Here is a 25549-nt window from a genome sequence, read left to right on the forward strand (position 1 = left end):
GGATTGAACCCAGGGCCTCTCACTTGCTAGGTGAGAGCCCTACCACTGAGCCATAACCCCAGCCCCTACTTTCCAATTTCTATTACTATTGTTCTACTTGCTTTTGACTGAAAGAAAATGTTCATGAGGAGAGGGATCGACTTGTTACTTGCCTTTTATGGATTGTCTTTTTTCAGGTTTTGACATAAAAAGATTGTGGAGATGTCATTAAGTTGTTAATTTTTTTCTTTTATTCTTTAGAAACATCTAGCAAGATTGGGGTAATTTCATCTTTAAATATTTAAAGATGGTGAAGCTACGTGGGACTGCAGATTTCTTAGTGAGAGGTTTTATTTACAGATTCAATTTATTTACTAGATAAAGAACTCTTCAGATTGCATCTCCCCTTAAAGCAGTTTTTCGAGGCATTTGCCCATTTTACTTAAAATTTCACATTTATTTGCATAAAATGTTGTAATCCTCTTATTTTGTTAGTCTATAGACCCTGTAGTGATGTGGTCTTTATCTATGTCATATTGTAATGTTGGCTTTTTCTTTCTTTTCTTGATTACTCTTTCTAGGGGAGTAGCTGTTTTATTCATCACTTCAAATAACCAATTTTAGATTTTTCTGTATTGTCATTGTTTCCAATTATATTACTTTGGTTTTCAATTTGTGTGTTTTTCAGGAGATTAAATGTCTTTTTTTTTTCCGACTTCAGATGAATACTTAGAGAATTGATCTTCAACCTTTCCTTTTTTCTAGTTCTAAATCTTTTGGAGTTTCCCCCTGAGTTTTGCTCACATACCACAAACTGTGTTGCTGTTTATCAATATTATTTAATTTAGAATATTTTCTAGTATCCACTCTGCTTTATTCTTTGGCATTTAGAAATGCACTGTTTAATGATGTTATTTCATTGTTTTCTGGCTTGCATGATATATGTGAAAAGTCAGGAATGACTTATTCATGGTCCTTTTAAAGTAACTATTCTTTTTACCATTTACCCAATGGTTTTTAAGATTCTTTGGTCTTTATTAGTTTTATATAATTTATCGATTTTTAAAAAATAAACATCCTGCTTTGGGCTTATGGAGCTTTTTTTGAATTTGTGTTCTGATGTATTTTATCAATAGTACTTATATTTCCCCATATTTTTATTGGTATATTATAAGTATACTTCATTAATAGTGGATTTGTTGTTACATATTCATACATGCACATGATATAACAGTCTCATTTGGTTAATATCATTCCCCCGGTAACTTATTTATTTTTTTTCTCACTCCTCTTCATCTAAGTCTTCAATTATACATATGTTAGATCTTTTCATTATGATCTTTTGTTTATGGATTTTTCTATATTTTTGTTCTCTTTGTTCTTCTCTATCAGTTGGGATCATTTCTACTCTTTACACTCATTTCTTCTGGTGCATTTAATCTGGTTTTACATTTATTTATTGAATTGATTTCAATTGCTTTAATTTTTAGTTCTAGCTGAAAGTGCATTAGCACTTGCCTTTTTTCCCTAAAATAGATTCCAGTTCTCTGTTCAGAGTTATCATAATTTTATCTATTTTCTGGAACATATTAATTATGATTATTTAAAATCTGGGCTGGGCTGGGGCTCAGTGGTAGTGCACTTACCTGGCATGTTTGAAGCACTGGGTTCCATTCTCAGCACTGCATATAAATAAATAAAAGTCTATAAACAACTAAAAAAAATTTAAAAAGTAAAATCTGGATCATCTATTGGTATATTTCTATTATTTGATTTTTTTTCCTTTTGTATCTGTTTTCTAGCATGTTTGGTACTTTTGGAATGAATACATTAAATTGTGTGTGAAAAAATTACAGTGGCTCTGGATCACATTATCTTCTGGAGAGAACTGAATTTACTTTGGTTGGTAGATAGAGTATGAACAGATTACCTTGATTCCAATCATGGATTGGGATTTTGTTGTGTTTCAAGTTCTGTGAGGGATGTCTATTTTTAAAAATATTTATTTAGTTGTTGATGGACCTTTATTTACTTATTTATTTATATGTGATGCTGAGATTGAACCCAGTGCCTCACATATGCTAGGCAAGCACTCTGCCACTGAGCCACAGCCTTTTTTTTTTTTTGGCTCTGCAATGATATCAGATACTCTGGGATGTCTCTTTTTTATTTAATTTATTCTTTGAGCATAGCTCATTTATCAGGGTCTCAATTGAAAGCTAGCACCCCTTCTTTGTTGGACCCTGGACTCCAATTTTTGTTTGTGTGTTTGAGGGAAACTGCCCAAAATATTGTTTAGCTTTTCAACCCTTTGCAGCTAGCTTTTGAAACTATTTTGTAATTAAGCTTTCCCTGACCATTCTCCTTGAAGCACTATCATTCATTTTCCTCTATTTTTAGATTTCTAGAAAAATTTCCAGATACCCCTTACCTAGTTTCTCTTAATATCAACATTTTTCTTAACCTAGTACATTTGTCAAAACTAAGAAATTAATACAGGCATATTACCATGGACAAAGCTACTGATTGATTTGGAATTTTTCCAGTTTTTTTTTTTTTTAAATCCCCCTTTACTGCTCCAGGTTCCAATCTCAGGTGCAGCATAACATTTAATCATCCTGTCTCTTTAGTTTCCTATTAACTGGGACAGATTCTCAGTCTTTCCTTGTTTTTCATGACTTCAGCAATTTTGAAGAGTGTTGGTCAGGCATTTTGCATATTGTCACTCCATTTGTCTTTGCCCAGTGGTTTCCTTTTTATTAGATTGAAGTTAGGAGTGTTTGGAAGAATATCACAAAAGTGAAGTGCCTTTGTCCCATGATGTCAGGGAATGCATGTTATCACCATAACTTAACTCTGTTGATTAACATTGATTGTTGGTTTAGGTAGTATCTGCCAGGTTTCTCCGTGGTCAAGTTACTATTTTTTTTTTCATCCCCAAATTCTAATCTTCGGAAGTGAGTCATTAAGTCCAGCTCATATTCTAGGAGAGGGAAATTAGCTCCACCCCCCTGGAGAAGGTTCTCAGCTACCTTTGCTGGACTTTTCAGCCTCTGATCATGTATATGGGCAGCTGAGAATTTGGCAAATCCATTGGAGAGAAATTGCATGCACAATGTTGGGCTCACTTCTCTGTGGTTCTTTTTTCTCGGAATCTAGACTTCTTAGTTTCTGCCTATTTTTAAATTTTTGGTCTTTCTTCTTCAGTGAAACTTCTGTTAAGCTCTTGATTGCTATTTTCTGCTTTACCTTTTTTGTTTGTTTGTTTGTTTGTTTGTTTGTTTGCTCTGCAATGAAATCAGAAGAAACCCTGAATGGAGAAAGCACCAATTTAGGGTTCACCTCAATGCATTTTCCTTTTTCATGGCCCTTCAAGTCTTGGATGTCACAGCTGCTCCCCCATTGCTTTCAAACACTTAATTTCATTTTTGATCCAGTTTTTATCACTGTTCACAACTCCTCCTAGGTTTGTTGGATGCAGACTATTTCCTGGCTACGAGGCAATGGGAAGCCACTGAATATTCCCACCTCCACTCTGCACTAGATCCATGGCTTTTTTTTTTTTTTTAATGAGTGAGCTGCACACCATTCATGGCTCCATTTAACTGGCTTCCTTTGGACCCATCTTTCTATCTCATCCATGCTTCCCTTATGAATCAGCTGTTACTTTTCCACTTTTATTCCATTAAGCATTTTTCCCCTTCCCTAGCTGTCTTTTCTACTTTTACCCAACCCATATTCTGTTCTTCACACAGCACCCAGAGTAAACTTTAAAAAAGTAAATTTTAGCCTGTGTGCTGAATTCCTTTTGCATTTAGAATGAAACACAATTACTCACCACTCACAATCAGCCCTGACTGCCCTCTCTGACCACACCGTCGCCATTCTCCTCTTCTCTCACCATGCCACAGATGTCAATTCACTCTTTGTCGAGTTCAGACATTTGCAGTGTTGGTTCTTTTGATCAGCAGGGTCTCAGTTAAAAAATTTGACCCTGTCTCTAAATAAGTGCTGTGGATGTGGCTCAGTGGTTAAGCACACCAGGGTTCAATCTCTGGTATCAAAAAAAAAAGTCGTTGGGGGAACTAGAGGACCTTTTGAGAATCCAACACAGAATCTATGCCCTTCTTCCTTGGGAAACCCCAAATTCTATTTGTAGTGCCACAAGATTCATGGTACATGAATCACTGACAAAATACAAAAGTTTTCCTAATGAAAGATTTAATCGCATTACCCAGATTTCTGCCACTGAGACCAACACACACTATTTATTGCCTCCTCTAGATGTGAATGGAAACTAAATGGACTCTTTTCAGCTCCACCAGGATCAGCAGGGACAGTTAAGCCCTCAGCAGAGAGTTGGGTCATGTGGGGTCCAGAGAAGTTACCGTGCTTAAATGATACAACTTGATCTGTAATTTCTTTTATCCAAAAAGAAAATGAAGGAAACATGACAAAAGAGGATGATGAAAACAGGTGTATATTACATTAGTCTTTAAACCTTTAAATTTTTTTTAAAGTCAATAGACTTTCATTTTATTTATTTGTTTGTTTGTTTATTTATTTATTTATTTATATGCAGTGCTGAGAATCAAACCCACTGCTTCACACATGCTAAGCAAGCGCTCTACCACTGAACCACAATCCCAGCCCCAAAACCTTTTAAAATTTTTAAGAGAAATAATAACACTTAAATAACCTCAGTTCAGAGTCGAGTATACTTAGCCAGGTATTGAGAGAATTGTCCGGAGTCATTCCAACTCTCAAGGTCCCTGAGGCACAGACTTTACTTCTTACCCCATGTAAGATGCAACCACACTCCAATAATGTCCCCCAGGAGGGATTTGGGGGGAACCCTGGCTGAAAGGTGACAGCCCTCTGAGAGTTGGCGTCCCCTGGCCTGACCCTGCCTCCTCCTCCTTGTTTCCTGGCTACAGGACTATAGAGTCAACATCTTTCTGCGGCAACAGTGGAACGACCCCCGTCTGGCCTATAATGAATACCCCGATGACTCTCTGGACCTGGACCCATCCATGCTGGATTCCATCTGGAAACCTGACCTGTTCTTTGCCAACGAGAAGGGGGCCCACTTCCACGAGATCACCACAGACAACAAACTGCTGAGAATCTCCCGGAATGGCAATGTCCTCTACAGCATCAGGTGAGTTCCCTCCAGGTCCGTCCACTTCCTCCTGAGAACATGCCTTTGCCCATTGTCCTCCGGAAGCAGGCATCAGTGTGGGGTCCGACAGAGAAGAACAGGCCCTCAACCCCTCTGAAGCATAGGCATGGCTGGCTTGTAACCTAAGCTCAATGAGTAAGAACAAAACACCACGTCCCGGGGTGTAAGTGGTTCACATAACCAAGGAGATCAGGGAAGGGATCCTAGAAAAGGTATTGTTAAAGCAACCCAGCATTTCAACAGAACAAGAAAGAGGAGTTAAAAACCATCGTCATCAGCAGAAGCAACGGCACAAAACCTGAAAAATCATAGCAACCAGGAAGTTGGTGGCCTGCCGGGTGGATGATGCTGCCACAAGCTCATACAGGGCTGCTCTGTCCCCTGTAAACCTCCTGTCCCAGAGAGCTGGCACTCAAGAGGCTAGACCCCCTTCCTCAGCTGCGGGGTATTCTGAAGACACTGGATAGGGGCAAAGCTTTTAGAGTGCCCTGCCACTCCTCCCCACCTAGTCCCAAATCTCCTCCCCCAAGGCATGGGGACAATGACCAATGGCCAAGAGGTAAAGACATGGCCTGACACATGCAAAACTAACAGCTACCATTCATTGAGAATTTACTCACTGTACTAAGTATTTTTTATGTATCTAATCCTTTCCACAACTGTATGAAATAGGTTTTCTTATGCCCATTTTGCAGATGAGGCAAGTGAGGGTCTGAAAAATTCAAATAACATGCCTAAATTCCCACAGTTAGTTCATCACAGAACCCAGATTCCCACCTGGGCTAATCTCAAAGCCTACAGCAGGGAATGATATTCAATAGGTACTTAAATATTCAACGAATGAATATGTGTTTATTTCAAAATCCTTTAAAGGACAATGAATACCCCTTCTCAGCTACCTTTGCTGGACTTTTCAGCCTCTGATCATGTATATGGGCAGCTGAGAATTTGGCAAATCCATTGGACAGAAATTGCTTGCACAATGTTGGGCTCACTTCTCTGTGGTTCTTTTTTCTCGGAATCTAGGCTTCTTAGTTTCTGCCTATTTTTAAATTTTTGGTCTTTCTTCTTCAGTAAAACTTCTTTTAAGCTCTTGATTACTGTTTTCTGCTTTACCTTTTTTTGTTTGTTTGTTTGTTTGCTCTGCAATGAAATCAGAAGAAACTCTGAATGGAGAAAACTCCAATTTAGGGTTCACCTCAATGCATTTTCCTTTTTCATGGCCCTTCAAGTCTTGGATGTCACAGCTGCTCCCCCATTGCTTTCAAACACTTAATTTCATTTTTGATCCAGTTTTTATCACTGTTCACAACTCCTCCTAGGTTTGTTGGATGCAGACTATTTCCTGGCTATGAGGCAATGGGAAGCCACTGAATATTCCCACCTCCACTCTGCACTAGATCCATGGCTTTTTTTTTTTTTTTTTTTTTTTTTTAATGAGTGAGCTGCACACCATTCATGGCTCCATTTAACTGGCTTCCTTTGGACCCATCTTTCTATCTCATCCATGCTTTCCTTATGAATCAGCTGTTACTTTTCCACTTTTATTCCATTAAGCATTTTTCCCCTTCCCTAGCTGTCTTTTCTACTTTTACCCAACCCATATTCTGTTCTTCACACAGCACCCAGAGTAAACTTTAAAAAAGTAAATTTTAGCCTGTGTGCTGAATTCCTTTTGCATTTAGAATGAAACACAATTACTCACCACTCACAATCAGCCCTGACTGCCCTCTCTGACCACACCGTCGCCATTCTCCTCTTCTCTCACCATGCCACAGATGTCAATTCACTCTTTGTCGAGTTCAGACATTTGCAGTGTTGGTTCTTTTGATCAGCAGGATCTCAGTTAAAATTTGACCTCCCCAACAAAGCTTCCCCTGACCTTTCTCCCTGAAGTTCTTCTTCCCTATTACTACTATTCTTTCAGTCTAATTTTTCTTCATAGAAACTATACTTACTATTTTTTTTTAAATTTTATATACTTACTTTTTATTTTAGAATACAAACAGCCTGATAAAAGGGCTTCTCCCAATGTATTGCCAGTGTCTGTAATAGTTCTTACACATACTAAGCATGAAATGAATGAATGAACTCCTACTAGATTTATCTGCTGTATGACACGCACTGTGTTTCATGCTTCTGAAACACACTCATTAAATTATCACAACAATCCTGTGGAGCAGTCATATCCCCTGTTTACAGAGGAGCAGTAGTAAGGTGCAGAAAGATCAAGCATCTTGTTAGTTATAGCAGGTAACAGGTGGAACTGGGATTTAACCCCTAACCTACATTTTTAACTCCTAATGTAATTTTTTAAACTTATGGTTTGTATTGTACATTTTCAGTTATTTGCTATAATCTATTATGTTTTTTTTAAAGAATGGTTTCTTTGATAACAAAAGAATTAGTCACTGAGTCACATCCCCTCACCCCCCACATTTTAATATTTTATTTAGAGACAGGTTCTTGCTAAGTTGCTTAGGGCCTTTCTAAGTTTCTGAGGTTGGCTTTCAACTTGTGATCCTCCTGCTTCAGCCTCCTGAGGTGCTGGGATTACAGGCATGTGCCACCACACCAGGCCCCTTTATAGGTTTTTGCCAGAAGAGTTTTGAGAATTGATATCTATTATTTTCACTCCCTTAAAATTCATAAGATATTCTTCTTTTAACAGTATCTGGGCTTTCCTTAGGAATATTCTTCTCTCTCCTAGTGTTATTTCAGGTGGTTTGGTTGGAATTAGCCCAAGATACAGGGGTGGCAGGACCTGATACAGGACCACCTAATCGCTATGCTCAAGTCTCTAAGCAGGTATTTATTCAGAAATAAACACATGATCCAAGTCTATCCAGGTGTAGCTAACTGAGTCTTTACTAGAAAGACTTTGATTTTTTTCTTTTCCTTAACTCTTAACTCTTTGAGGATTTAAATAAGAGATCCCAATATTCCCCTTCCACAACCAAAACAAAACAAAACAAAAATAATGAAGCCAATACAGAGGAAATAAAAATTGAGAATTGGAGAGAGTCAGATTTCTGATGGTATTATTTGAGTACCTATTTCCAGTCAGCCTCAGACCGTGATATCCTCTTGTCTTTTTAGTTAAATGGACTAATGAGTTTATTTTGTGCTTAAGCCAGTTTTAGTTGGATTTTTTCCCTCCTTACATAAAAAAAAAAAAAAATAGCCCCGACTCATAAGATGCTTCATCAAAGCCCGCTGATGGCTGATCATGTGGATTCACAACTGGTACTTAACCCCAGAGGGCAGCCTGACATGAGGCAGAGGGGGTCTTTCATGACCTTGAAGCAAACCTCACTGTGCATCTCCTTCAGCTCTCTGCTTTGAGCCCTTGATTCTGCATGAGGGCCGTCTCTTGTTTCTCAGGTGGTGGTAATCATGAGCCAGATGGAGTGGTTGCTGATGCTTGGATATCAATTAGCAAAGTTCTAACTGCAGGGAAACCTCTCAGACATGTCCTCAGTGTCTTAATCTCTCAGTGGGCCTCTCCTCGAAAGGCTTAGGTGGCTGATAATATGTTTGAGCTGTTGATCCTTTCTTTGATCACGTCTTATAGGATTATTCTGTAATGAGATGGTGCTGGGGAGAGCTGGGGCTGTCATTTGGTTGTCTGGGCTCACACTGGAGCCATGTTGCTTGGCTCTGACATTTGTTTCCCTCTCTCTTCTGCTTGTTCTGGATGGAAGCCTCGCAGTGGGGCTCTCACCAAGTTTCTCCTGATTCTCCAGAAACGTGGAAATGTCAGGCTCATCTTCAGATATAGGAAGATAGGCTTGAACAATTCTCTTGCAGAACGAGGAGCAAGTCCCTCTCCTTGTCTTCTGACTTCAAAACCTTTGCACCTGATCCTTCTGGCAACTCAGGGATCAGCAGGGCAGGTGTTGTAAGTTCCATTTTACAGATGAAAAGGAAGCGTGGAGAGATGCAGCAGGAGCGTGACAGGGCCACACAGGGCCTCACAACCCTCCAGCCGCCCAGTCTTTTTCCAGAAGTAGATGGTCAGTAATACTTCTTCTTCTCCAATACTAGGCCTGACGAGCAGCTCCTGTGTGTCATCCCCACAAATCACCCAGCTGGAGAAGAATTCTCCTCTGAACTTGCACAGCACTCCTTCAGGTAGCCTTACAGTTTCATAATTTCCTACCTTGTAATATAATCATTTGTGTGTATTTTTATCTTCTCTCCTAAAACTTACGCTCCACGGTCCCCTTGGCGCATAGAGTGTTTGATCTGTGGTAGGTCTTCTGGCAATGTTTATTGAGAGTATGAACAAGTAAATAAATGTTTTAATATTTTTTTTCCTTCGGGTATGTGTGGGGGAGTATAGGAAGATAAGGTGGTAAATTTCAAGCCACCAGAATTACTGTTTCTGGGATACCTAGTGGAATGTTATGTGGAAGAAGGGTTGAATTTGTTCTGTGTTATCCCAAAGGGCAGAAATAAGACCAGTGGGTAGCCATTTCAGGGAGACATAATTCAGCTCAATATAGGATTTCCTGCAGCCAAAGCTGTTGGTAGGCGAGGGAGGGGTTGTCTTCTAAGACAGAGGTGTGTGTCATTGAAGGCATGAGAGGAGGTTCTTCGTATCACTTGGCAAGGAGACTGCCCAGGAGATTCCAGCCTGTTAGGAGGCTTTGGGCTTTCAGGGCTCCCTCCTGATCACACAGTAGTATTTAAAAGATCTTCAGTGCGAATGGTTTTTGAATGCTCTTGGAAGCAAATCTTGTGCTCACTAGGTGAATCCTCACTCATTTAATATAGACATAGGCAGTGACTAAGTTCATGGGCTTTTGGGTTCCAATTCCGGTTCCCCTTTTCAGGAATGGGTGACCTTGGCAAAGTTATTTCACAACTTTGAGATTCGGTTTCCTCATCTGTAAAATGGTGGTGATCCTAAATACCCACATCATGAGAATATGATGTCATGCACAAAGAACATAGCACAACACGGAGGAAGAGCCCAGTTATTTTTGTTGTTGAGGCCATCACTGTCCCCTGTTCCACGGTGATCATTTGTCTGTGTGTCCTGGGCTTCCTGGGGGCTACCTCAGTCTTTTTCTCCTGGTGGTATCTCAGGCTTCAGGCAGGAGAGGTCCCTCAGAGACCCCAAACTTGTACTTCTGAACAGAGAGCTGACAGCTGACTGCGAGACTGGAGATCTGAGCCTCCAAGGCCTCCGGCCACTTTGCAGAGCCAACAATACAAGAAGAAAAACACAATATCATTTCTCCAATCTCTTCTGGGATTCTAGCTACGGGCACTCATTAAAGGCAGTTTTCTCCTGGATTTCAGAAACTGTTTTAAAAGCTTAAGAGTCTCACACTGAGTTCCCAAAAGGCTGACAGCAGTTTCTTTAGTTTCCCCCCAAATCCCTGACCTGAATTTCCAGTGGCTGGGCCATTAGTGCATCAACAAAACATGTACCCCGGGAATAGAAAAATCCATTCTTGTCCTTTGGTCATTTTGGGAGCAGCAAGGAAAGATCTCCAGTCCCCAGCCCACCCCTTAATTGAGAGAAAAGTTGCTCCCAGAGCAGTTCTCTGTCCTAGAAGTTTTGAGATCGAATGAGGGTGGAACTAAAGTGACTCAAAACTTCTCTTATGTAAATTGTTCTTTTATATGAGTGCTGTGATAGATTATACATAGTAGTCATTTAATAATTATGTTTTGTCTACTTCATATGAACTCCATTTTAATGAAGAGAAATATTATTTCTGCATCAGAAATAAAGAAACAGGTGCAATACCTAGCTCACCCCACTAGGAAAGGATTGAGTTAAGATTCTGAGGCAGATCTGTCTGATCCGAAAGCTTGGACCATGGATGGTAAATTATGATGTCTTCTGTTAGGTGAACTATGCTAGGGAAAGGCATTGATTATTTATGTAGTTTAACAAATTAACAAAACACAGTGATAGATAGTCTCAGACATAGCAGTTATAATGAGCTAACATATCCATGCAGCATTCAGGTCAATTGTGAGAAGTTGATGTTCATGTCTCTGATGTAGACAAAGGGAAATAGATTCCAAGGTAACCAAGCTAGGATGCGAACCCTGTTTCTTGAACAACTTGGGGATGCACTTTGTACCACATGGCAGGTGTAGTTCTACCAGAAATACAATCCAAATTATGTCCAATATACAATGAATCCTTATACATAATTATAATGTTCTAATTAAAGTAATAATAATAATAATAATAATAATAATAATAATAATAATACAGTAGAAAAAGGGAGGCTAGGAGGGAAGGTGAAGGTACTGGGGAAAAAGTTTGATCAAAGTGTCATGTGCATGCATGAATTATGGCATAATGAATTCCACTATTACATATAACATAATGCACCTATAACATTATAATAAAACTGTAAAAAAAAGTCAGCCTCAAAATATACCTTTTTTATCTTTTTCAAAGTAAGTTTTTTTGGGGGGGTCTGTCAGTGGAGTCCACAAATTTGGAAGGGAAGGCTTTTGGTATCCTGTTTAGAAATGAGAGAACTAAGGCCAGGAGATTTACCTAATGTGAAAAAGGGGGCGGCGGGGGGCATGTAAGCAAGACAAAAGCAGTTTTTTTTACATGAAGCATAGCTTTGGTTTTCTATTTAATTTTTCCCCCTTACCTGTCCAATTCTTTGTGGTCTTAAGTTGTGTATGTTATGGCTTTCCAGTCCAGTGTTTTCTTGAGTGTCCCCTTTAAGGTCATTTATTCTGTCAATACATTATATGCCAGGCACTGTAGTAGTTGCAGAGGAAAGAACTTATCTGAAAACCAGGCATCCTGTATCTCCCTGTTACTTTTGTACTCCTCCACCCCACAGGGGCCTCTCCTATTCCTCAGTGACCTCATCCCTTAGAGCAAAGTTTGTCTTCTGGATATTGATGGCAACCTGATGTGTTACTCATGGTGGGACAAGGCCAATGGAAGGTTCTTGGAGACAAGAACAGCGCTCATCATTAAGAGCTCTTTAGAGTCAGGTTGTGTGTGTTCTGGTCCCTTAGCCATCTGACCTTGGGCAAGTTAATTAACTCATTTTGGCGTTGGTTTCCTAATCGGTTAAATACGGTTATTGTGAAGATCACAGGAGATAATTAATACCAACTGTTCAGAAAAATATATGTGCTCTTTTATTATTAATTGGAAAGATAAGATTTATATAAGCACAATTAAAATACAAAGCAGGTCCTATACTTTCATCGGTGCAGGATCCCTTGTGACTAGCTCAGTGACTGGAATTCAGTTGAGGTTCTAGATCTACAGCTCTGGATGCCATCGATGGAAGGCTTTTTTTTTTTTCTTCAGAAATGAAGGAAAAGAGTTTGGTATTTATCATGTCATTTAATACTACCAACAACCACCGAGGAGGGTAATCTGGCTTTCTTGCAGATATTACAGAGGATGAAGCTAAAGCTTGGAGAGTTTAGTGACTTAGCCAGGACACAGGGTATGGAGTAGTAGAGTCGGGGTTTGAAAACAGTTTTACCTGATTCCCAGGCCTGCATTCACTAACTTATTCAGTTAGTGATTAATCATCCAGGACAACGTTCTTTGAGTATCTCCACTGGGGGAAGAGGTACTGGAGCAAATTCTGGGTATGCAGTGGGGGAGGTGGCATAGTGCCTGCTCATAGAATTTATTATCTAGGAAATGAACTCCTATAATGGAAGAGAGGACGGGATGAGCACATTAAGAGGAGCCATGGGGGCGGTGTTCATAGGCACACTCCAAAGGGACTTATGCCTTCTCTGTTTCTAAGGAGGGTTGGAGAGGGAAGAAGATGGTCACGATGATCTAGACACCTGGAAAGACTCTGGAATTCAGATTCTGGGATTAGAGATGGGCTGGAGGTGGCTCGTGGACAGGAAGGCACTTCCAGAGAGCAAGATTAGTTGGGGTGGGAGTGGAGCTCCTTGGGAGACAGAAAGCTTTTGAGTCTCAGCAGAACTGGTGGGGATGAGTCAGAGAAATGAACACCAAACTTCAGAAAGTGCTGAAGAGCAGATTAAAGAGGTCGAAGACAAGGTAGGCAATGCAGAGCTAGAAATCTACACAGGAGAGGAAGGAAAGGGAAGGGACTGGGCAAGGGGGTCGATCAAAGTATGTGATGTGCGTGTATGAATGTGGCATAATGAATCCCACTACTATGTTGAATTGTAATGCATCAACTAAAAAAGAGTCTACACAGGCTTGGTTAAACGTGAGAGTCCCAGACTCAGAATTTGCTATGACACCTGAAGGCCATGATGAATTTGTAGGTGGGAGCAAGGGGGGTGGGGACGGATGGACAGACAGACAGAAAGCCAGACTCTTTCAGACTGGAGCAAGAATCTTTAGATTTCAGGTAGGTGGTGGGCACAGAGTCAGAAGAGGTCATTTGAAGAGGCAGGAGTTTTGGAGTTGCCTCTCACTGGGTCCTGGGACTCACAGGTCTTATCCCACTTCTCTTGATGGAGGGTGGGAGATTGGACTAGGTGAGGTGAGCCTTTTGCCAACCTCTGAGTCCTGTGTGCATTAGGAGATGACCATCACTTCAGAGGTACAAGAATGGACCTTGTGTCTCTGGCTCTGCCAAGGGCCAGTCCTGCTGCTTCTATAGGAGCCCCTAGAAGAAGCTCTGCCTGATATTTTCTGCAGCTGTTCTGCAGCAGCATTGCCTTTCACTGTTACTTCACCAGCCAACAGTGAGGTTGTCAAGTTATCAGACACTCTGGGAGCACTCCTGGGGAGGGGGAGGCAGCGCCTGCAAACTGCATTTGCCTCTCTGTGATCACCTGGTAGTCTAGAAAAGAACAGTGTCCATATTTATTTATGGGCTTCCAAACAAAGGTGAGACCTTGCAGGTGAGCATGGATGTTCTCTGCTTGGTTTCTTTGCAGAAATTATCATCAAGCCTGTTCTGCTCCCATTCCTGTATCAGGTTTTTTCTGGTGTATTAGAGTCTGTGGTCCTGGGGAACCCACTGGGAATTCACATTCAGCCTGTAGTGCATTGAGAGTAGCATTGAGACCAGTGAAATCAGACTGGGTTCACGATGATATGGTTGCCCAAATTGGACCACTTACCTCAGTTCCCCTATCCAAGCTCTCCCTTGACTGTTTTTTTTTTGTTTGTTTGTTTTTTGTTTTTTTTGTAATGGGGATTGAATCTAGGGGCACTTTAACCACTGAGCAACATCCCTAACCTGATTTTTTTTTAACTTTTTACTTTTTAATTTTGAGACAGGTCCTCGCTGAGTTGCTCAGGGCCTTCCAAATTGCTGAGGTGGGCTTTGAACTTGCCATCCTTCTGCCTCAGCCTCTTGAGCTCTCTTGACTTTTAACTGGAATCAGAACAATTCAGTATGGTCAATCCCAGTCTTCCCTGATGACTTGGAAGAATGTATGTGGTAAAGGAGGTCAATCACCAAGATTTAAATCATGCAATATGGTGGACTAAAATATTTCAAAGCCAGAGTGCATGAGGGTCCTCAATGGCAAAGTCAAGAACTCTGCTCCTAATTGTTTTCTCTATCCCAGTGGGCCTTCTCTAGAGACCCTGGATCACATTTCCTTATTCCCTTGGGTAGAAGAGTCTAAAAATATAAACTCAAATATCCATCAATCTGGAAAACACTTCATAAAACAAGAAGGATTGGATCCAGAGCCTGTGGAATGGTATTTCAGGTCATTCACAGTTTAGAGTACATGTCTCTTTCTTAGTATTACCTCCCATCTACCCGTTTATTTCGATAGTCTGGAATGTTCTTCCTGAATTTACTGTCTAATGAAATCCTTTGGCAAATCAAATCCTCTCTGAGCCTCATTCTATCTGTAAGGTGGAGCTAATGGTCTCTGTCTTACAGGGCCATTGAGATAATTCAGTACATATGAATCTACTTCATAAATGTTGAAATATTATAAAAATGAGATTTTTATTTCTCTCACTGGTTCTGATTTTTGTTTTGGTGAAAAACGTGTACTCATACATACGGACTCCAGCTCTTCATGATTTCTACTGGAATTTGGAGGTCTCTATGTTTTAGCTAAGGAGTGATTATTCTCTCAATTTTTTTCTGCTTCTAACACTTCCTATCCTCCTATTTTCCCTCTAGTTTCTTGTTTTTACTTTTTCCACACTGGTTAAAAAAAAAAAAAAAGAAATGATATCCTCTTTTCCTTAGTCCGCTTTTTCTTTTGAACAGTCTAATTTTCACCACTGTAATTGACTAACCCAACATGAGGTTTCTTCTTCAAGGACAAATTGTACTTAAGGAAATGCTATCAGATCAGAAGCAATGAAAGTATTTCTGCTCTGTTTTGTTCTAGATCTGCTGGGATCTAGAATAATCTAGAGTGTTACAGGAATATACTTAGGTTCTCTTTGCTGTTTTCAAGTAGAATTGGCTCAGGTCAGGCAGGGATGTTTGCATGAAATTTCAACTATATAAGAAATGGGATGAAAGGTGATGAGAAAGTTATTTGGCATTTACTGGGCACTTACTATATGTACTGGGCACTTTGCCAACTAACACATTTTTTTTAAAATATTCTTTTGTTTTTTTTAGTTGTAGATGGACACAATATCTTTATTTACTTTTTTTTTATGTGGTGCTGAGGATTGAACCCAGTGCCTCACATGGTTCTGTGAGGTAGGTACTCTACCCCTGAGCTATAGCCCCAGCCCCCCAACAAACACATTTTATGCTTATTGTCTCATTTACTCCTTTGAGTAATATTAAGAGAGAGATCAAGTTGTCTGCGTTTAATTAGGAAACTGAGGTGAGGGTTGAAATCACTCAGCCAAAACTCCCAGCAAGAGAGTGATGGTGTTGAGATTGGTCCCTGTGTGTGGCTCTACTAGGGCTGGTGGGTATCACCATGCATTACATCGCCACTCTTGGTTGGGGACTTCTTGGTTCTGCTCCAAGTGTCACGTGCCCCCCCCCCACTTCGTTCATCACTTGTGACACTACAGTGCAGTTGCCAGTCTAATCCTCTCGCCCCAACTAGATCCAGCTGGAGGAAGGCAGAGAACTTATCTTACCTGTTCACTGCTCTAATACAGCACCCAGCACAGGGTGCTATGATAGATTTAATATTTATTAAATATTCATATAATAAATATCAATTAAATGAATTAATGAGTATAATGAGCCTAGGTACGGCTCCAGGCATTTCCCTAGAATCTCATGGGAAGGAACATGAGATAATGCTCAGCAGACACAAGTTCCTCTGCTGCTAAGGAAGCTTTGGAAAAAGAAGGAAAAAGGAAGTGGGAGAGACAGAGCCTTCATTTTAATTGGAAAAACAAGGCAACAAGATATATTATTTAATTTGAGAAAGACGGAGGGAAAATGTACATGCCATGCATTTCTTTCCAATTAATCCATTTTCCAAATTTAGTCTCTCCTATTTTATCTTTATGATTGTTGCAATATCTGTGAACCAACTATAATATGATTTACTTAATATTTTTCTTAATATCAGCCCACTTTTCAAAACATGCATTTTTTTAAAGAAATCTTTATAACACTATGATAAATGTGAAGCCATTATTACTTGCTTTAAAAAATAGCTGATGTGAAAACAGGTATAACAATAATGGAAAAAGTAATTAGATTCTAGCAGGTGCTGTTGCCTGCTAACACACCCGAGTCTGGGCTGTTCTTTTTTTTTAAGCTAAGAAGCATGATTAGGAAATGGTGGAACAGAGTTAAAGACACAGTAGTACCACGCTCAGACTTCTTTCTTCTTCATAATGAGAAGAATTTGAAGAAATAACTTCCTTACTACATGACTCCACATGCTTTCCTGTTGCATCTGAGTCTTGCCTGACATCATCTCCTGTCCCAAGTCGGGTCAGTGTTACCTGAATGGGAAAATGCCAAACCAGTGGACATAGCCTTCTCTCTTGAGCATCATATCTTAAGACAATTCTTCTAAAAGCTGTCTCACACCTGAAAAGAAACAGGAGGGTTTATTTCTTCCTGTCTCTGCTAACAGCCCTGTTTGCAAGCGGGTGGGAAGAGATCAGAGCCAAGTTGCCAATGGTCAGTGCCCTTCTATCTGTCTGGAGCTGCCTTGGCTCCAAGTCTTAGGAGGCTCCCCACAAGCCAAACTGGAGATCCTGGAGTTGAGCAGCAGTCTTGAGGAGGAGCAGGTAAATCCAAGGGCCTGGGAACCTCTCTCTGCAAACAAAGTGAATCTGCTTGAAGTCACCTCTTCAGCCCAGAACATTTTATTCTAGTGAAAGCTCTCTCCTGCCCCAATTCACTCACTGTGAAAACCAACATAATTTATCTTCTGGAGGGAAGGGTGCAGACTCCAGCTTGGTGGTGTTTTTTTTTTTTTTTTTTTTGGCTCAAGCAACAACTCAGCTTAAGTCACGTGAAGAAAAAGGGGGAGAAAAACCTACAGAAGACTGCTAATTTGCAAGTTTAGAAATAAAAACATGGGCATTATGGCAAAGGCTGGGGAGAAGGTGGCCTCAGTGTTCTTGAGAGGCAGCCTGGGTTTGCACATCAGTGTCGTCTTTGCCCTGTTTCTGTTGTGATCACAAACATCTTTTCCTTTTTGGGGTCTTGGTATCAGAAGACCTTGGAATTCTGGATGCTCCCTTATTGGAAGGGAGGGAACTATTATTCACTGAGCACTTTCAGGTGCAAGGTATCTCTCCTCTCATTGTTATTTGCTCTCCACAATAACATAAAGAAGTGCGGGGAGGTCAGTCCTGAATGCAGACCATGAACACCTCCTACAAGGTCACAGAGCCTCAAAAGAGCAAATCCAGGACTGACCTGGACTATCCTGATTCTAAAGCCTATGCTATTTATGTTGCTGCCCCCTAAGAATTGTGGGAATAGAACTGGAGATTTGGAAGGAACTCTTAGGCCTCTATTTAATGTTCTATCCACATATAATCTTTTACAGGGTCCCCAACAGATTGAGCTTCCGTTTGATTCATTTTCCTGTGGAGGCAACCTGGTCCATTGAGGAAGGATGTTAATTATCAATGGGCTTTCACTGAAGCAGAAATCACCCTTTTCTTTCCTTTCCAGGGGGACCTCTTTACCCTCCATGGACATCTAACCTAAGACCCTTGGAGTGACATGAACATATTTAGCTTTCATAGGAAGGGACCCCAAGAGACTAGGCCTTTGTCTTATTTTGTAGAAAGTCGAAGTGAGACGTGACGGTTTTCCTTTCATATCTGTAAACCCTATAGGATTTGGTCCATTCTTTTTTTTTTTTTTTGACTCCATGATTTAAAAAGTATTTCCTGGACCAAGAAAGCTATTCATTAAAGAGCAGATGAGAGGATTCTGAGGTGATTTATTTAGGCCATACAGGGCCAAAGGCCTATATGTTAGGGCAGTCCAAAGATGCATGCTTTCTGGGATAGACAAACAGCTTGGCCAAGACACCAAGAAATTACAGCCCTCTCATTAAGACTCTGCAAGTAGTGGTACCCACCCTTTCTGCCTGTGGTGTTTGTCTTCAGGGCCTGAGGACATGCTGGGGCAGAAGCCAGTTGACTGTGGTTTCCCAGGCTGCCTGTCCAAGGAGCAATGATTCCCTGTCAGTGGGTTGCCAGGTACAGCAGAGGACATTTCTGAGGAAAAGAGGTGGAAGAGAATACCTGGATTTGGTTCTTTGTGATAATTTACTCTTGCTATCTTGGCCAAGGCTTTATTCTCCCCAAGAAGGGGATGACAGTAGTAGCCCTTTAGATGTTGCAGTCCCTGAGAAGAGAAACCCACTGAACCTCTGTCCTTCATTGGATGCTTACCTGTGCAGCCTTGGGCTGAGCACAGTAGCTTCCTGCCTTCCACTGGAGTAAAGGGGTTGTCAGCGTTCACTCTGCTGGGGCTTGCCAACACCTCTTTCCCAGATTCCCATTATTGGCGTCAATTTCCTAGCCACTCTTGGGCTTTTCTTGGTCCCTGGGGGTGGGGATGGGGCGGCATAAACACAGTTCTTTGGTAGTAGCTACACCACCTCTGAGAAATATTCTGGTGGTGGTTGACTGGCCAGAATCCTGGAATGATTATTTCCTGGGTGCATTGCTTTGGTATGTTTCCTGACTTACAAGTTCACTGCTCTCTTAGAAGATTTCCTTTCTTTTTGCATTTGAGGGTTGTTAGGAGTCTGCACCTGAAATGAAAATTGAGACTGTTTGTAAAGGAACAAAGGGGTGGTTAGGGATAAAGAATATGGCTGGGACAGACTTCCTGTGTCTGGATAATGTCCCTGTTGTTTCTGAGCTTTGGGGACAGGCTATCTAACCTTACTATCAGAGTGGGAGAGTGATGGTACTCACCTTACAGTCCTTGTGAGGAATAAATTGTATGCAAATTAAGAATTGGGAACAGGGCCTGATGTGCAGCTAGAACAATTCCACTGTTGGTCCTCATATTTGCTATTACTGTTGGAATGGGCTGCAGACTGCTGGGAGGGAATGTCACATGGGGAGAGAGAGGGATGAGTTAAGCAAGACTTCCTGAAGGAAGGAGGCTTTACCTGATTTGAAACCTGGCTAGAAGGAAATTCTAGGCAAAGGGAAGCTTGCAAACAAATGCCCTAGATGGAAAGGTTGATTTTGGACAATGAGTAGGATGCCCTAGAGAAAAAAATCAAACTCTGAAATGCTGACTTATCAAGGGCATCACTTTTTTGTGGAGCCCACACACATATTTAAGGCATACTGCTGTGGCCTGAATGAGTCTTCCCAAAGTTCTTATGTTGAACCTTAATCCCCAATGTGCCCCTTTGGTGGGGGTGCTTTGGGACATGGGATTAGTGGCTTTACAAAAAGGGTTGAAGAGAGCCTGTGAGCCTGTTCCGCATGTGAGGGCACAGTGTGAAGGTACCATTTTTGAAGCACAGAAGTGTCTCTCTCCACATGTGGAATCTGCTGCTGCCTTGAACTTGAACTTCCCAGACTCCAGAACTGACCTTGTTTGTGTCATTTAGTGATAGCAGCTCCAGAATGACAGACAGGTTCCTTTTTGTTTTTCTCAGTGAAGGCAGAACTTTCCCCTTTCATGTTTGGGGGGGGGGGTGTGGAAGAGGAGGAGATCCAGAGCTTTGGGTTTGGGTGAACTGAGATTTGAGTCCTGGCTTTCCTCTTCACTGGTGGAAGGACTTTGAGCTAATTATTTAACATCTTGAATCGCAGTTTCCTCACTCATGGGTGTGTCCGTTTAAATGAAGAGGTTTCTTACATGCTTCCTTCCCATCTTCTTTCCTACTCTCACCTCGCTCTGGGAGAAGGAAATCTCTTGGGCCACTCTCGAGCTGCCTCCTGTGAATTGATCTGGTAGCCAACTCTGGCATAGGGCCAAGGAGACAGCATCATGGGAGAAAATTTTGTTGGTGTCATTGAAACAAGAATTTTATAGAACTTTATAGAACTGGGAAAGTCCTGAGTAGCTCTTTGGAATGGGTCACAGGCAGGTAGATTTGTGAGAGCTTGTTTTAAGTCAGGTGACAGTAGGAGCAGCTGAGCACCGTTGCCCTCTGTTCACCCATTAGGTAAACTGCTTCCTCAGGTCACCCCCATAACACTTAAATTTGTGCACCCCAATCTTGCTCAGCCTTCTGAGAAATGAGGAAACTGAGGTCAAGAAAGCAGAAGTAACTTATCCAAGGTCTCACAATGGCTGGATTAGGCTACCTGGGTCTCATTCTCCCACAGAGAATGGTGTGTAAAACAGTAGGGTAGATTTGGGGATGTAAGGAGATGATGCTTCATAGACAAAAATGTCTTATTTTTTTTTTTAATAGGAGAGGTCGATTTTTCTTAGATTGTTTTTACTTTTTACTCCAGAATGAGAACTCCTTGTTGGATTATGTTCACGTTTACAACATCCTGTGGATTGGATGTTGCTTACTCTCCTTTTAGGCTTGATGTAAAAGATAAAAAAAATACAAAAAAAAAAACCCCACACAGTCCTGAATTTCCCTGAGAATCGTGACGCTGGCTCCCTTGCCTCTATCAGGGTTCCTCCCGAGGGTGAGTTTTTAAACATGATGAATTACTGTGGTCAGTGGTGGCGGCAGCATGCCGTGCCCAGGGGAGCCAAGCTCTGGGTTCCTTGGCCAGCCTGTGTCTCTCCGGCAGGCAGACTAGCCTGCTGCATGCGTCCCTGTGTAGATACTGTCACTACTGCTGCATTCCCTCTGTCCCAACTGAGGTGTCACAAATCATGGTGAGGATGTGTCCACTCCCTGGCCAGGCAGCGTGGAGAGCCAAGGTGGGTATTGCAGAAAGCCAGGGAAAATTGCTTGTGGTCCCTGGGGGCTTGAATTACCTCCACTGGACCTGCTAGATTTTGCAGCATTTCTTTGCTCTCCGTCTTTGCTGGGGTGCTAGTCATTCTGTCCTATAAACATAGCCAACACTTGGCTATTCATTCAGATATTTCAGCAGGCATTTGTTGAATGAGTTGCCAATCTCATGCTGCATGCTATGTGGGATGCAGAATTGAAAGACAAATTCCCGTCATGCTGATGTTCTAGTTGAGGATTTGTAAGCATATGGGATGGAAATCACCAGAAACTGTATTGATTCATACATTGCACGTTTAATGTCTGCCTTCTGCATGCCAGGAGTTGCTTTATCATGGTTGTAGTTCATTGGTCATTGAACTCAAGAGATCTGGAGGATGGAAACAATCTTATCCATAGCAACTAATACTTATTCATCAGCTACATAACATAGAAGCCAGGATTCCTCTGTGAAGGAGGAAATGTCATCATCCCACTTTGCAGATGGGTCTGAGGCACAGAGAATCCAAGAACTCCCCCAAAAGCCACCAGCTGATAAGTGTCAGGGCTCAGATGGATTCTCATGCCTGTTTGACCCCAAGGCCTCAACCATGAAAGATTTGGCTATTCTGGTGAAGTTGAGCTGGAATTTGAAGAACAGGCAATACCATCAAGGAAGGACTTCTATGGGTTGCAATCAGAGCCTTGAACTTTCCTACATGTTTCAAGATTCCCTACTATTTTAAAGATAAATGAAAACTGGTACCAGCATATCATAAATGTGCCCTAGATCTCTTGGTCTGTGTGTATCTGTTGAAGTGTTCACCGCCCCCCCCCCCACTTATTTTTCCTAAAAGTTGTAAAGTTTCTGGTCTTTTTCTTTTCTTTTTTTTTTTTTTTTGTAGCAGGGATTTTACTCAGGGACACTCGGCCACTGAGCCACAACCCCAGCCCTATTTTGTATTTTATTTAGAGACAGAGTCTCATTGAGTTGCATAGCGCCTCACCATTGCTGTGGCTGGCTTTAAACTCGCCACCCTCCCGCCTCAGCCTCCCAAGCCGCTGGGATTAAAAGCTTGTGTCACCCTGCCAGGCAAGTTTCTAGTCTTAGGTTTTGGATCCACTTTGAGTTGACCTTTGTGCAGGGTGAGAGCTAGGGATCTAGTTTCATTCTTCTACATATGAATATCCAGTTTCTCCAGCATCACCTGTTAGAGACTCTTTTCTTCAATGTATGTTTTTGGCACTTTTGTCAAGAAATGGATGACTATGTCTGTGAGGTCCATCTCTGTTTTCAATGCTATCCAATTAGTCTATGTTTCTATTTTGGTGTGGGTGCCGCACTGTTTTTGTTATTATGGCTTGTAGTATAATTTGAAATTGGAATTGTGTTCCAAGAGTGTTCTTTTTGCTCAGGATTGCTTTGGCTATTTTGGGTCTTTTGTTCTTTCATATGAATTTTAGGTTTTTTTTCCTAGTTCTATGAATAATATCTTTGGTATTTTGATAGAGATTGCATCAACTATATTGCTTTTGGTAATAAGACCATTTAAACATTATTAATTCTGACTATCCATGAACATGGAGGTGGATCATTCTAACTTTTAGTATCCTCTATTTTCTTCAGTGTTCTTTAATTTTCATTATAGAGGTCTTTCATCCCCTTAGTTTTATTCCTAGGTATTTTATTTTTTTATTTTTATTTTTATTGTACGTGGACACAACATCTTTATTTTTATTTATTTATTTATTTATTTTTATGTGGTGCTGAGGATCGAACCCAGGGCCTCATGCATGCAAGGCAAGCGCTCTACCACTGAGCTACAACTCCAGCCCAAGTTATTTTATTTTTTGATGCTATCGTAAATGAAATTGTTTTCATGATTTCTTTCTCAGTGGATTCATTATTGGTGTATAGAAAAAGAATTGACTTTCATATACAAAATCAATTTTGCATTTTGCTCCATGGCTAAATTTGTCTATGAGCTCCAGAAGTCTCCTGGTGGAACCTTCTGTTCTCCTGAATACAGGATCATATCATCTGTAAATAGGGATAACTTCACTTCTTCCTTCCTTATTTGTATCCCTTTTCTTTCTTTCTCTTGCCTAATTGTGCTGACTAAAATTTCAAGTACTATGCTGAACAGGAATGGAGAGAGTGGATTTCCTTGTCGTCGTCTTGATTTGGGAGGAAATGGTTTCAGTTTTGTCCCACTCAGTATGACATTGGCTTTGGTTTGTGATATAGAGCCTTTATGAATTTGAGGTAGGTTCCTTCTATCCTTTGTTTCTTCAGGGCTTTTATGTTAAGGGGTGTTGACTTTTGGTGAAGGCTTTTTCTGCATCTATTGGACAATCATGGGATTTTTATCCTTGATTCAGTTTATGTGGTGAATTATATTTACTGATTTGTGAATGTTGAGCTACCCTTGCTGGGCCTTCCAGACTTTCCAGTTGCTCAAAACATGAATACCACTTTCTCTGTCATTGCACTTACTCCTGCAAAGAAATAAGCACAAAATTATTTCATCCCCCCATCCCCCGCCCCGGGTGCTTTTTCTCCAACTGCCATGTAATGGCTTAGGCTGCCTGGCTCCCCCAGGTAAAAACTGCATCACTTTCGATGAATTACTTTACTCTGTTGAGACTCAATTTCTTTATACACGGAGATGATAAGAACAGCTACCTGGGAGGATGCTGTGAGAATTACTAATAATACTAAGGGCATAGTTCCTAGAATGGAGTTAAGTACTGAGGGAAATCAGTTCTGTGTGTGTTCAATGCATATTTTAATTGAATATATTATATAACCATATTTATTTACTTTATTAGAGCAATATAGTTATACATAATTGTGAAGTTGATTTTGACATTCATCAATGCACATAACATAATTTGCTTCATTTCAATCCTCAGTATTACTCTTCCCTTCTCTCCTACCATCCCCATGACCCCCTTCCTCAACTCTGTTGGTGTTTCTTTTCATTTTTTAATTGGTGCATTACAGTTATATCAAAATGAATTCCACTTTTATGTATATCAGTGTATGCACATAGCATAGTTTGGTCAATTGCATTCTGCAGTTCTTCCCCTTCCTATTCCTTCTTCCTCTCCCTCAATCCCTTTTCTCTGCTCCAGTTTTCTCCCGATTTTCATGCATTCTTCTTTTAGAAGAATTCCTTACTTCTATCTAGATTTTTCATATGAGGGAAAACACTTGGTCCTGAACTTCCTGAATCTGGTGTAGTTCACTTGGCATGAGGTTCTCAAGGTTCATCCATTGACTGGCAAATGATTATAATTTCATTCTTCTTTATAATTTTCATTCTTCTTTATTTCATTCTTCCTTGGCTGTGTGTATATCCATTGTGTGTTATATATGTATATAATATATACAAACTCCATTGTGTGTAATATATAAAAATCACATATATACATATTATATATGTACATATATAATATACATAATTATATATATAGTGTGTATAGATGTATATGCATATATGCATATATATAGTTTCGCATTTTCTTTATACCTTCATCCGTTAAGGGATAACTAGGCTGGTCCTATAACTTGGCTATTTGTGAACTACACTACTATAAGCACTGATGTTCCTGTATCACTATAGTGTGCTGATTTTAGTTTTTTAGAATAAGTACCCAGGAGTGCGATAGCTGGATCATATGGTGGTTCCATTCCTAGTCATTTTAGAAATCTCCATACTGCTCTCCAAAGTGGTTGTACTAATTTGCAGTCCCACCAACAATGTATGAGTGTACTCCCCGCACCCTCATCCCAGCATTTATTATTTATATTCTGAATGATTGCAATTCTAACTGGAGTGAAACGAAATCTCAGTAGAGTTTTGGTTTGCATTTCCCTAGGGACGTTGAACATTTTTTTTTTTCATATATTTGTTGGCCATTTATATATTTTTTTGAAAAATGCCTATTTAGTTCATTTGTCTATATATTGACTGGATTATTCTTTTTTTTGGCAATAAGTTTTTTGAGTTCTATATTTATTCTGGATATTAATCCCCTGTTGGAGGAGCAGCTGGCAAAGATTTTCTCCTATTCTTGTAGGCTTTCCTCTTATTTCCTTTGCTATGCAGAAGCTTTTAT

This window comes from Spermophilus citellus, assembly GCF_964194105.1.
Source record: "Spermophilus citellus genome assembly, chromosome: 1".
NCBI classification, from domain to species: Eukaryota; Metazoa; Chordata; class Mammalia; order Rodentia; family Sciuridae; genus Spermophilus; species Spermophilus citellus.